The 14,076-nt window shown below is 41.5% G+C and overlaps 2 protein-coding genes across 2 annotated transcripts in view; one reads left to right on the top strand and one right to left on the bottom strand.

Annotated features, from left to right (window-relative positions):
- The window catches only part of ELP3 (elongator acetyltransferase complex subunit 3), a 153,811-nt gene that overhangs the window by 66,030 nt on the left and 73,705 nt on the right, over nucleotides 1-14,076 (bottom strand). The gene's annotated exons all lie outside the window — the stretch shown is intronic.
- LOC127048832 (uncharacterized) overlaps nucleotides 1-14,076 on the top strand; it is a 36,698-nt gene that overhangs the window by 20,878 nt on the left and 1,744 nt on the right. The window lies entirely within an intron of this gene.

The raw sequence follows: 14,076 nt of genomic DNA, 5'->3' as shown, positions 1-14,076 counted from the left end.
ACACAATGCTGCCATATTAAACTTCAGCGTTCGTTGTACCAGAGCTGGAATTTGGCCACAACATGAAAGGTTAACACCACCATCCTTGTAAAGAGATCAAGCATGAATTTTCAGATACACAAATCAGGTTACTAGCCCCTTGCTAAAGCTTCTATACATTATATAAACAACTTCAGATTTCATCATGTTAACAAAAGTTTCTAAAGCAGCAGGGCCCAACTTTCAGCTTCCCCCAGGATACAGGGTACCTGTAAACCAGTGGTTCCCAAACTTTAACAGCCTGTGAACCCGTTTCACTAACACGTCAAGTCTCACAAACCCCCTCTTAAAAATGAATATTTCCAGGGTTTTTCTCCTTTACCTGAGTATAAATTATAAAAGCAGTGATCTTGAAAATATAAAATTTGTTTTTATGACATGATTACACACTATTATTTATCATTACAGTATTTTTATTACATTATGAAAATGGCAACACTCTTCCAAAATCTCCCTTTCATAGCTTGTATCACTTTGAATAAGCCTTTATAAGACAAGGCTCCTATGTTTCATCAAGGAGTATCAGATGTGAAACAGCATGAAAGTATTCAAGAAGCCAACTCAAAGAGTTCCTCCTACACAAGTATTCAGGTCTTGAGCAGTCCAGGCAAACAGTGCACATTATAACAAAGCTTAAACTTGTTCATCATAATAATTTTAAAAACAACACTAGCTGCCTATTTAATTTTAAAAACAGCAAAAAATATTCACCTCCTTTTCTATTTCTTATAAAGAGTCTTGAAATTTAAATCACATCAGTGTGATAGATAAGCTTGCTTTGATCTGCTTAGCTTTTGGAAGTCCAGGGCTCTGGGCTGCTGGTCCCATGCTGCCCGGAGTCCCTAGGAACAGCTCTGTCCGCTATTAGGGAATTTTTTCTCTGAGAACCCCCTGTAACATTTTGCGAACCTCAGTTTGGGAACCACTGCTGTAAACCAATGTGCAAACAAGGGAGAAAAGACCATTTTCCAGTTGAATACAGTAACTTTCCTGGCTACAACTATGCTAAAAAGCCTCTTAGCTACTGACAAATCAAGCTATCACACTTTACCACCAAACTGTGTATAACTAGAATTACAGGAACTACTGGTCCATGAAAACAGAGCCATAAAATCCAACCTTTAACCCCCAAAAGGCTAAGTTCTCTGCTTAAGATAAAAATCTATTTTCAGCCCATCTACACATGTATTTCTTTAAATCCAGTACACACAGGCAGGGCCGGCTTTAGGAAGTGCAGGGCCCAATTCGAACAGTTTCGACGGGGCCCCAGCAGGGATGACAAACAAAAAAAACACACATGTAAAAAGACACGTGGGACTTGTACTCACTGGGCGGTGTTCTGAGTCTTCGGTGGCACTTCAGCGGCGGGTCCTTCACTCGCTCCAGGTCTTCAGTGGCACTGAAAGACCCACTGCCGAAGTGCCGCCAAAGACCTAGAGCAAGTGAAGGACCCGCCACCAAAGTGCCGCTGAAGACCCGAAGTGCCGCCAGGTGAGTAAAAATTAAAAAGGCGCCTCTAGCCAGGAAAGGGATTCTTACTGGGCGCAGGGCCTTCTTAGGCACAGGGCCCGATCCGGGGGAATTGGTGGAATAGGCCTAAAGCCAGCCCTGCATACAGGCATGTGGAGAACACCACACCCTCTGTATAATTTTGCCCCAACTACTGGGCAGCATCACATAACAGGAAAGTATCTGTATCATTTGACGAGCATATACAACAGGATACGGAAGAAACCTATCAACTTTACACTGGTCACTGGGACCTTGATATATATTGAGCATACAAAAACAACGCAAAAAAAATTATTGTGGTCCAAAAGTCACCTTACATTTTTGGCAGATCCCTATAGTTAATGGGAGCCCATCCTTTATTGCCGATACATCTGAGATATTTCTGTAATGCCATAATTGCAGCATTTGAACGATAAACAGATAAATTAGTTCTGCATGTTAATGTCCATAGAAGGCTTTATAGAAGAGTCTGCAATTTCTGTTCTAGGAAGCTCTGTTATTTATTTCCCCCAGAAAAATATTAATTTCACTTACTACATATAGCTTTTTCAAAAGTGCTCTACCAGCAAATTAATTCTCACAACATCCCCATGAGGTAAAGAACCATTACTGCCATGTTACACATGCCCACACATCTGATGGGGCAAATTCCCACCAGTTTACACCAGAACAGCATCAATGGAGCTGAACTAATTTACATCAGCTGAGAATTAGGCACAGAGAGGTTATATAGCTTGCTGAAGACTGCACAGCAAGAATTAGAATTGTAGGATTCCTTGCTCCCAGGCGCCAATGATATCCAATGGACCTTAATATTTCACACTGTCTTAATCTTTCAGTCATGCTGCCACATGGATAATAACCATTTTAATGAGTCAGAACAAAGCTTTTTAACAAAGAGGCAAGCCTTGAGTTGTTTCTTAATTCCCTTGAGCGGTTTCTTAATTCGTGGAAAGTAAGGTACTACATTATTCTTTCCATGATGAAAAGGAAACAACTCTAGTTTACTCCCCCACCACTTAGTCTTTGGAAGAGGTCCTCAGACTTCAGCAGCATGACCTTAATATTTCTTTTCAACCACAGAACACAAGTCATCCATCAAAGAATTGGGCAATCCTCTCCACATGGCACTCGCTGCACAGAACAGAGCATCTGCTTCATCTTCTGTGTGCTCCAAATAAGTCTTTACATTTATTCCAGCTTTCCCAGGTATATAACACTGGTTTTTATACTTTTGCCAAGAATAGTCACCTCCTCTCCCCAAAGACTGAGAACAGTACAATTCTGTTCCCCTAAGAGCAGATCCTCACTCTCATGAGTTAGTACATAAGTTCTGCCAGGCTTACCTTTCTCCAAGATGTTCTGTAATACCTGTTACTTAAAAGCAGTTCCTTCTACCCTAAAAAATACCTGTGACCAGCAACTCAGCAACACTTTTGTTGACTGACCCATCTTGGTCAGACCTCTCCATGCTTGCAGAGAATCCTAATCTCAGGTATATGGTTTTGGACAGCCTCTACAGGTTGTATGCTCTTGCACTGAGTGACATGATTCTTCCATATCTGTCTTACAAAAAAATTATTTCCTAACGTTTTGTATTTCATGACTCAACTTACCCCATCACGACATCAAGACCATCAATTTTATAATCATTTAGCTACAGTGAATGCACTCCCACAGAAATTGCCTAAACACCTGTCAAATTATTTTTTATTGTATTGTTCCCTATATTCATATGGGCCTTTTTTAAGGGTTCCGTCTATCTCTGGATTTCCCTTCCCAGGCACTGGTCCATCATTCTATCTTCAGCAGTGTGGAGGTGGAAGGGATTTAGTGGTACACTAAAAGCTCAATCTTGTGGCTGTGGGACTGAGAACCACTGGTTGGATAGAGGTATGGTAACTATCCAATCCTACAGGAGTGCATGGTTGACTAGCGATTGCTAAATGGCAGGGTGATCTTTCAGACTGGGTGGGAGAAAAGTATCATGCTTGTCTATTTATTGTACTCCTTGGTGCAGTGGGAAGAGTCTTGTACAGATGGTCTTTGCATCCACCATGCCCTTCTTGATTCATAAAAACTTCTGAGAGGAAATTTGGGTGAGGCAAAATACCAAGTACTGCACAGAATACAGGAGGCAAGACCCCTGCTCTAAGGAGTTTAGAATCTATTAGATGAACAGAAAACAAGGAGAAAAACAATAAGGGTATGTTGCAGTTTGGCTGTTTTATACACTATGCGTATCCGATCTGCTCAGGCCTTCCAGGGCTAGAAGTGACTGAGTATCTCAATAGCAAACCAACCCTTTTCCCTTTGCAATGGTATTAAGCTCCAGTTTCTATCTTTGAGATATCAGACCTCAAACCTAGGTCTGAAGATTGACAGCCTCAGGCTTAGATTAGTGTTATTTCTGAGAAAAGTCTTCATTTTGGAGAATGAAGATAATATTTTTATAGCAGCTGGGTTGTAGGGTTGTTTTTTTTTGGCAACTCAGATTATAAGTGCTAGAAATATAAGCAGCAATAATGAATTAGTGGGCAGAGTCCAGGTGAGGTAATCAAAGACTCATAATAAATGCAATTTATCACATAACCATGAAATTTATTATTTACATGTGATCAAGTGTGATATAAAATTATTTATTTACACTTTATATAGCAAAATATATACCTCAACACAAGGGCCATAGAAGGCAGCCAAAATACATATTATTATTGGAACCTTAATCTTTTGCATTTCCTGACTGATTTTAACTGTGAAACCTTAACATAGCATCAGAGGGGTAGCCGTGTTAGTTTGGATCTGTAAAAGCAGCAAAGAGTCCTGTGGCACCTTATAGACTAACAGACGTATTGGAGCATGGACGAAGTGGGTATTCACCCACGAAAGCGCATGCTCCAATACATCTGTTAGTCTATAAGGTGCCACAGGACTCTTTGCTGCTTAACACAGCAATAGCACAGCTTTCTACATGGGTATCATGTTATGGTTTGTATGCCTATGGACAGCGCTTCACCCACCATATAGCAGACTTAAGTCAAGTTTATAAGTTCCTTCTACTGATTCAGCTATTCTCAATGTATATCAACAGATAAGGGGGCCTTACTTAAGAGGAAGACGGAGTTATTTCCAGTGCCACAGGTGCGTAGCTATGGAAAGTATAGCTTTTTTTTGTTTAAAGTATTCTCAGAGTTCCAGCAGATACCCAATGAGCACATGCAAGTTGATTTACATAGACATTGGGGATTACATGAACACAACATGGCCAGCTGAAAAAAGTGTGCGCACACACTGGCCCTATATCTAGATTTCATCTATAAAGAAAATATAAGCTTGTTTACCTCAGAAAAAAGGTTCTAAAAATACCTACTTCCTCACTGTCAACAGACTTGTTAACAAAAATAACCATTACATTGTTCATAGTTCATGACTGAAATTACTTGCAATTTGCAGTGATCACTATTTCTGAAGTTTACAAAGTCTTTGAATAAAGCTCCAAGTAACTATTTTTGAAAAACAGGTCATTAAACACCTTCTGTTCTGTCTTTGAAGATGTGTGCATGGAAGAGAGACAAAAACCTTTCAGCTGTAATGTGTACCACCTGCCAAGAATATTTCAATGAAGAGATGTTTAGTACAATTTAAAAAGGAACCCTTTTTTCCTACCAAAAAGTTTTAGAACCTCCATTTAACACAGCAGTAATCCTATTCCCCAAAGAATAAAATCAATGTGTGTTAGCTGGTTTAGCCATCTCTTATTAGTTGCGCAAAGGTTCCTGATGGAGATTTATATTCTTTTTAGGGCTGTCAAATGATTAAAAAAATTAATTGCAATTTTTTTTTAATTTTGATTAATCACAGTTTTAATCACACTGTTAAACAATAATAGAATATCATGTATTTAAATATTTTTGGATGTTCTCTACATTTTCAAATATATTGATTTCAATTACAACACAGAATACAACGTGTAGTACGCTGCACACTTTATAATATTTTTATTACAAATATTTGCACTGTAAAAAAGAAATAGTATTTTTCATTTCACTTCAGACAAGTATTGAAGTTCAATTTCATGATCATGAAATGCAAATTCCAAATGTAGATTTTTTTTAATATACCTGCACTCAAAAATAAACAATGTAAAACTTTAGAGCCTACAAGTCCACTCAGTACTACTTTTTGTTCAGTCAAGCACTAATGTAAAACAAGTTTGTTTACACGTGCAGAAGATAATGCTGCCCACTTCTTATTTACAATGTCACCTGAAAGTGAGAACAGGCGTTCGCATGGCTCTGTTGTAGCTGGCATTGCCAGGTATTTACGTGCCATATATACTAAATATTTGTATGCCCCTTAATGCTTCGACCACCATTCCAGAGGGCATGCATCCATGCTGATGACAAGTTCTGCTCGATAACAATCCAAAACTGTGCAGACTAATGCATGTTCGTTTTCATCATCTGAGTCAGATGCCACTAACAGAAGGCTGATTTTCCTTTTTGGTGGGTCAAGTTCTGTAGTTTTTGCATTGGAGTGTTGGTCTTTTAAGACTTCTGAAAGCATGTTCCACACCTCATCCCTCAGATTTTGGAAAGCATTTCAGATTCTTAAACCTTAGGTCGAGTGCTGCAGCTATCTTTAGAAATCTCACATTGGTACCTTCTTTGCGTTTGTCAAATCTGCAGCAAAAGTGTTGTTAAATCAAAAAACATGTGCTGGGTCATCATCCGAGACTGCCATAACACAAACTATATGGCAGAATGCGGGTAAAACCACTGAGCAGGAGACACACAATTCTCTCCCAAGGAGCTCAGTAACAAATTTAATTAATGTATTATTTTTTAACGAGCATCATCAGTATGGAAGCATATCCTCTGAAATGCTGGCCAAAGCATGAAGGGGCGTATGAATGTTTAGCATATCTGGCACATAAATACCTTGCAGCGCCAGCGATAAAAATGCCATGTGAATGCCTGTTTGCACTTTCAGATGATATTGCAAATAACAAGTGGGCAGCATTACCTCCCATAAATGTAAACAAACTTGTCTGTCTCAGTGATTGACTGAACAAGAAGTAGGTTCCAAAGTTTTACATTATTTTGTTTCTGAGTGCAGTTACATAACAACAACAAAAAAATCTATTTGTAAATTGCACTTTCATGATAAAGAGATTGAACGACAGTACTTGTCTGAGGTGAACTGAAAAATACTATTTCTTTTGTTTATATTTTTTTACAGCGGAAATATTTTTAATCTAAGATAATACAAAGTGAGCACTCTACACTTTTGTTCTGTGTTGCAAGTGAAATCAATATATTTGAAAACAAAAAAAAAATCCAAAATGTTTATAATACATTCTAACTGGTATTCTATTATTAACAGTGTGATTAAAATTGTGATTAATTGTAATTAATTTTTAATCGAGTTAATTTGTTTCGAGTCAATTGCCTGAGTTAACTGCGATTAATTGACAGCCTAATACTTCTAATTATTTATGAACTTCAGATACCTTGTGGAAACTGTAAGCTTTTTGGAAAAAATAATCTGATGTTTGTCTGCAGCTAAAAAGTTATATAATAGCATTTCACAGGATACAGGATAATCATATACCTTCCACTACATTCCTTGGGATTAATGCCTCTTCTCTCTTCAGTGGTGGAAGCACCACAAATGACTGTACTACATCAGACCTCTAACCTACTGCACAATTCAACCACAGAACATAAAAGCATCAAGTGGAAAGATAAAATATAATGCTAAACTGGGACTATATCTGCAGTTTGTTTGCAGAAAAGTTCCATTAGGAACTTGCAACGACATTCTAACACCCTGAGAACACTTACAATGGCTGCATTTTGTTTAGTTCAATAAAATTATACTAGTTGAACTACAATTAGTCATTAGTATGGATACAATCTGCTAAATTACAGTTTCTACTCAGTAGCTCACAAACGGCAGAAGGAGAAATTCCCAGAATACAATTCGTAATTCTTCAGACTCCTAAATCTTTTGCTTAAACCTTAAGCTCTGTTCAGTATAGTTGCTGGCAAGTGTGATTCATGATTCCCCCATTCATTTATCCCTCCCATCAACTCATCTCTCTTGTGCTACAAAGGAGAAGCTGAGTGTTTAATCACATTCCACAGAATGAGGTGTCTGCTCTGGTAAGAAGCCTATTTATTCCTGCTGACTTCTTGATTTATTTCAGCTATTATTCTAATTATTGTATCAGTCCGACTGCTAGGGTAGGCTCTGGGGGTTGTTCGTCTTAGCTATTATATTTACATTTGCCAACAAGAACAACCAGAGTGTGTAAATCTCCTGGAATTCCTGGCATGATGACATGGATGTGATGGGAGGAAAACAGGATCACTCTTAAAATAATTCACATTATGTGGTGGGGGAAAACGAACAAACAAAAATGATCCCATACTGTGGTGACAGGCACCAGTATAAGAACTTGGATAGAAAATGAGAAAGAGAAATGAAGGAAAAATAAGCCTTGTATATCATTTTTGTCAAAAAAACATTTTAAAGATATTACAGAAAGAAAAAAAGGCAAAAAAGCCAGAGCCTTCCCAGTTTAGTCAATGCATTAAAGTTAAAATAGAAAATATTCAGAAATTCTTAAGGAAAACAGTTTGTCTCACAAGAAAATGGGAATATCAAGAAATACTTTTAAAAACAATAACACACAGGTGTTCATAATATAAAGGCCTCCAGACTACTGGCTGAGAATGATGGGGAACACTTCAAAAGAAGTAAACACTGATGGAATAGCAGGGCTAATTGAGGTGTTATACTTACACCTATAATTACCAGCTCAAATTCCAGAAGCATCCACTATCCTTAATTCACCACTGGGACTGCCAGTAAGTCATTACTTTCCTAGGAGAAGTTACTATACTTAATCATAGAATCATAGAATATCAGGGTTGGAAGGGACCTCAAGAGGTCATCTAGTCCAACCCCCTGCTCAAAGCCACCTCCCTAGGTAATCCATTCCAGTGCTTCACCACCCTCCTAGTGAAAAAGTTTTTCCTAATACCCAACCTAAAGCTTCCCCACTGCAACTTGAGACCATTACTCCTTGATCTGTCATCTGCTACCACTGAGAACAGTCTAGATCCATCCTCTTTGGAACCCCCTTTCAGGTAGTTGAAAGCAGCTATCAAATCCCACCTCAGTCTTCTCTTCTGCAGACTCAACAATCCCAGTTCCCTCAGTCTCTCCTCATAAATCATGTGCCCAAGGCCCCTAAGCATTTTTGTTGCCCTCTGCTGGACTCTTTCCAACTTTTCCACATCCTTCTTGTAATATGGGGCCTAAAACTGGACACGCTACTCCAGATGAGGCCTCACTAATGTCAAATAGAGGGGAATGATCATGTCCCGTGATCTGCTGGCAATGTCCCTACTTATACAGCCCAAAATGCCCTTAGCCTTCTTGGCAACAAGGGCACACCATCGACTCGTATCTGTCACCCACTGGTGAAAAGAGCCAGGTGCTTAGATATCTTCCTGAAGGCACGCTCATTATTCCTCTTTCAGTTCCTGGGAAATAGAGGTTACTTACCTTTAACGGGAGGTTCTTCTAAAAGACTGGTTCCTGTCTATATTCCACATGCGGGCACACATGAGGGCCATGTGCCTGAATCTGGAATTTTTCACATGACGTGTCTGCTGGCCTGCATATTCACCGTAGCTATCCTTGTTCTCCGAACTGAAGGGTGGTGAGGGCCAACACCTCTCCAGTCTCTATTCTGACGGCAGACCAAACAATCTACTGCAGATGGGACAGAGGGCACGTAGTGGAATACAGACAGGGACCACACCCCTTAAAGAACCTCCAGTTACAGATTAGTAACCTCCACGTCTTCGAGTGATGGTCTCTACATGTATTCCACACAGGGGGGATTAACAAGCAATAATCAAACAGGCGGCGAGTGCAAGGACAGAGACATGTTAGCTGAATGTAATACTGCTGTCCCGCAGCTTTATTTGCAGTGGAAGACAGCATATGGTGGGTCTCCCATGAGTGCCTCCAGCTCGCTGCCTCTTCTGGCTGGTACTATAGCTATTAGAAAGGCCACCTTCAAAGACAGATGGGCCATAGAGCATGTGGCTAGAGGTGACCCTTCCATGACATTAGAAGGGCATCACTCGTTGAGCCCTTGTCCAGGAGCAGTACTGGGAAAGTTGCTTGTTTGCCTGAGAAGCAAAAAGCTCTTGCTGTGATCAAATCCAATGTTGCCTCTATGAGTGTATGTACCTCGTAGGGGTCAGCGTAAGTTTTTCGTGGTTGATGCAGGCACCTGGGGGAGGCAGAAACCTGAGCAAAACACAGGTTGCCTACTGGACTTCTTCATAGGAGTTGCCTGTCAGGAGCCAATAATTGAGGTATGAGAAGACTGTCAATCTCTCTTTTCATACAAACTGCCACCACTGAAAAAATCTCTGTAAAGATCCTGGATGCTGTGGTCAGTTCAAAAGGAAGGACTCTGAATTGGTAATAGTTTTGATCAAAGGGAACTTAAGGAACCTCTTGTGGGTTGGGTGAATGACTACATGAAAGCACAAGTCTCATATCAAGAGCTGTGAACCCTGTGCTCTCCTATAAGAAGGGAATTATTGATGCCAAGGAAATCATGCAGCATTTTAGCCTTTGGATTAACAATTCAGTTGTCCTAAGTCGAGAATTGGCTTCCACTCTCCATTCTTCTTGAGGATCAAGTAGTAAGGGGAATCAAATCTCTTCCCTTGATGTTGAGGTAGATCCTTTTCTATGGCTCCCTGGAGAAGAAGGAGAGTCCACCTCCTGGTGTAGAATGCCCTTGTGAGAGTGGCCCCTGAAAAGGAACCAGGAAAGGGATCTGTCGATAGGAGTTTTGCCAGAAACTCGATGAGACAGCCTCTGTGAATAACTTCTAGTACTCATTTGTCAGTCATTAGGGTCCTCCAGTTTTTGGCAAATTGGGTACAGCAGCCTCCAAACATCTGAGGAGGGGAATGAAAAGGCATCATAAAGGAATGCAGGTCTCGACAGTCTCATCTAACAAAACTCTTTGCCTGAGGGTGAGAGTACAAACTGGCAAGAGATGACGTAGAGGCTGGGTTCCTGGATCTATAAATCCTGTCTCTTATGTGGTGGATCCTGAGGACTTTGGTGATATAATGGCTGAAGAGGGTCTCACCTTATACCCAGTCCATATTGTTTTCTCTCAGAGGCAATAGTATAGATGCCAAGTAAGCATTGTTTTCCTTGAGTCCTTGAAGAAATGGAGAGACTCATCCGTCATCTTGTGGAACAGATTATGTCAAAGGGCAGATCTTGAATGGTAATCTGCCTCTCTCACGGGAAATCAGATGATTAAAACTAGGAGTCTCTCCTCATAACAATGACCATAGCCATCCCCCTTCAACACAGTATCTACCGCATCCACTACAACACGAAGGGAAGTTTTGGCCATCAATCTGCCCTCAGCAACTAAAGCCTGGAAGCAGACATTATCCTCAGCAGGGAACTTGTCTCTAAAAATTCATAAATTTTACATATTTGGCCAGGATGGCTTGACAGTTCGAGAACTGGAGTTCCTAAACTGGAGGGAAATAGAAGAGAAAACTTTCTCCCCAGAAGGTTGAGCCATTTGTTTCCCTGGTCAGAGGAAGTAGCCTCAGGGTGTTGCTGCTTGGAACCCTCTGTAGCCACCTGTACCACCAAGAAGAGAGGCACTGGATGAGAGAATAAAATCTCCCTCCTCTGCCATGAAGAGAACAAAGCAACACTTCTTGGCCCTCTTAGGAGTGGGAACACAAGAAGCAGAGGTGTGCCAAACTGGCTTTGGTGGGTCCATGATGGCCTCTTTGATGGGGAGGGCCACTTGACTGGGACCAGAATGCTGCAGAACTGCCAGTAATTTGTTCTGAGATGCCTGGATTTCCTCAAGTTGAATCTGTAGCTTTGTTGCCACCTTGTGCATGAACTCTTGATATTGTTTAAAGTCCTTTGGCAGAGTTGGAGAAGATGGAACAACAGCCTCATCTGGCGAAGATGATGAAACTGCTCCTGTAACTGTCAGATCTGGCTCACCTTCCTCCTCCAAATATTCCAACATGACCGGTTGCAGATGGTCAGGTGATTGCAAACAGGACTCATGCACCAATGCTGGGTGTCTGGGGTAGGGCTCTCAACAGTCCCTAATATTGCTAGTAGGATGGATCAATCAGCAGTGGAGGACCCCATGCCACAGAGTACCATCTGTCCGTTGGCAAACTGTGTCTGGTCAGAGAACAGAACCCTGATCTTCTAGGGCTTCTCTCTGGGGCTGCCTCCAACCAATGCCACAGAGCCTCCTGCAGTAGAGAGAGAGAGAGAGGAAAAAAAACCTGGAGCAGAGCCTGATGCAAGATCTGAGGCCTGAAGCCAAGGCTGTGAACCAAAGTCAGGCCATGTATTAAAGTAAATGCTTACAAGTTCACTGTTCAGTACAGTAACGTGGCAAAGTTGTTGCTAGTGTACTAAGCGCTAGATACTTATGTAAATATATTCCACCTAGTACAGATACACCCCAATCTAGTACAAGATAAGATGGTTTGACAAAACAATGAACAGGGATGGTTTGTTCAAGATATTACGAACAAAGGGAGGTATCAAATAGATATCATAAAATATATAAGGCTGTGTGTAAATTGTGTATTCCAGTTATTTGTCTTAGCCTATAAATGTCAGGGTTCTTCACCTTAATTCTTTGTGTGGCCTAGGGAATAACAGAAACTTCTGCTGCCTACTGAGACATTTCTTGCTACTAGGCACTCATGTGCCAGCGTACCTGTAAGCAAAGAGCCAGAGTGCTGAGACTGTCTCTAGGGGGAAATACACCTGCCTTTGTCACTGACCTGTGCTAGTGGTCTTTCTTTATGAACAGCAAAGAATCCTGTGGCACCTTATAGACTAACAGACGTTTTGGAGCATGAGCTTTCGTGGGTGAATACCCACTTCCTCAGATGCATGTAATGGAAATATCCAGGGGCAGGTATATATATGTGTGCTAGCAAGCAAGCTAGAGATAACGAGGTCAGTTCAATCAGGGAGGATGAGGCCCTGTTCTAGCAGTTGAGGTGTGAAAACCAAGAGAGGAGAAACTGGTTCTGTAATTGGCAAGCCATTCACAGTCTTTGTTCAATCCTGAGCTGATGGTGTCAAATTTGCAGATGAACTGAAGCTCAGCAGTTTCTCTTTGAAGTCTGGTCCTGAAGTTTTTTTGCTGCAGGATGGCCACCTTAAGGTCTGCTATAGTGTGGCCAGGGAGGTTGAAGTGCTCTCCTACAGGTTTTTGTATATTGCCATTCCTAATGTCTGATTTGTGTCCATTTATCCTTTTCCGTAGAGACTGTCCAGTTTGGCCGATGTACATAGCAGAGGGGCATTGCTGGCATATGATGGCGTATATTACATTGGTGGATGTGCAGGTGAATGAACCAGTGATGGTGTGGCTGATCTGGTTAGGTCCTGTGATGGTGTCGCTGGTGTAGATATGTGGGCAGAGTTGGCATCGAGGTTTGTTGCATGGATTGGTTCCTGAGCTAGAGTTATTATGGTGTGGTGTGCAGTTACTGGTGAGAATATGTTTCAGGTTGGCAGGTTGTCTGTGGGCAAGGATTGGCCTGCCACCCAAGGCCTGTGAAAGTGTGGGATCATTGTCCAGGATGGGTTGTAGATCCTTGATGATGCGTTGGAGGGGTTTTAGCTGGGGGCTGTATGTGATGGCCAGTGGAGTCCTGTTGGTTTCTCTCTTGGGTTTGTCTTGCAGTAGGAGGCTTCTGGGTACACGTCTGGCTCTGTTGATCTGTTTCCTTATTTCCTCGTGCGGATATTGTAGTTTTGAGAATGCTTGGTGGAGGTTTTGTAGGTGTTGGTCTCTGTCTGAGGGGTCAGAGCAGATGCGGTTGTACCTCAGTGCTTGGCTGTAGACAATGGATCGTGTGATGTGCCCGGGATGGAAGCTGGAGGCATGAAGGTAGGCATAGCGGTCGGTGGGTTTTCGATATAGGGTGGTGTTAATGTGACCATCACTTATTTGCACCGTGGTGTCAAGAAAGTGGACCTCCCGTGTAGATTGGTCCAGGCTGAGGTTGATGGTGGGGTGGAAGCTGTTGAAATCATGGTGGAATTTTTCCAGAGTCTCCTTCCCATGGGTCCAGATGATGAAGATGTCATCAATGTAGCGTAGATAGAGAAGGGGTGTGAGTGGACGAGAGCTGAGGAAGCGTTGTTCCAGGTCGGCCATGAAGATATTGGCATATTGTGGAGCCATGCGGGTGCCCATAGCAGTGCCACTGATCTGGAGATATATATTGTTATCAAATTTGAAATAGTTGTGTGTAAGTATAAAGGCACAGAGCTCAGCAGCCAGTTGTGCTGTGGCATCATCAGGGATAGTGTTCCTGACAGCTTGTATTCCATCTGTGTGTGGGATGTTAGTGTAGAGAGCCTCTACATCCATGGTGGCTAGGATGGTGTTTT

The sequence above is a fragment of the Gopherus flavomarginatus genome, chromosome 4, assembly GCF_025201925.1.
Source record: "Gopherus flavomarginatus isolate rGopFla2 chromosome 4, rGopFla2.mat.asm, whole genome shotgun sequence".
NCBI lineage: Eukaryota > Metazoa > Chordata > Testudines > Testudinidae > Gopherus > Gopherus flavomarginatus.
This window is presented reverse-complemented; position numbering and strand designations above follow the sequence as displayed.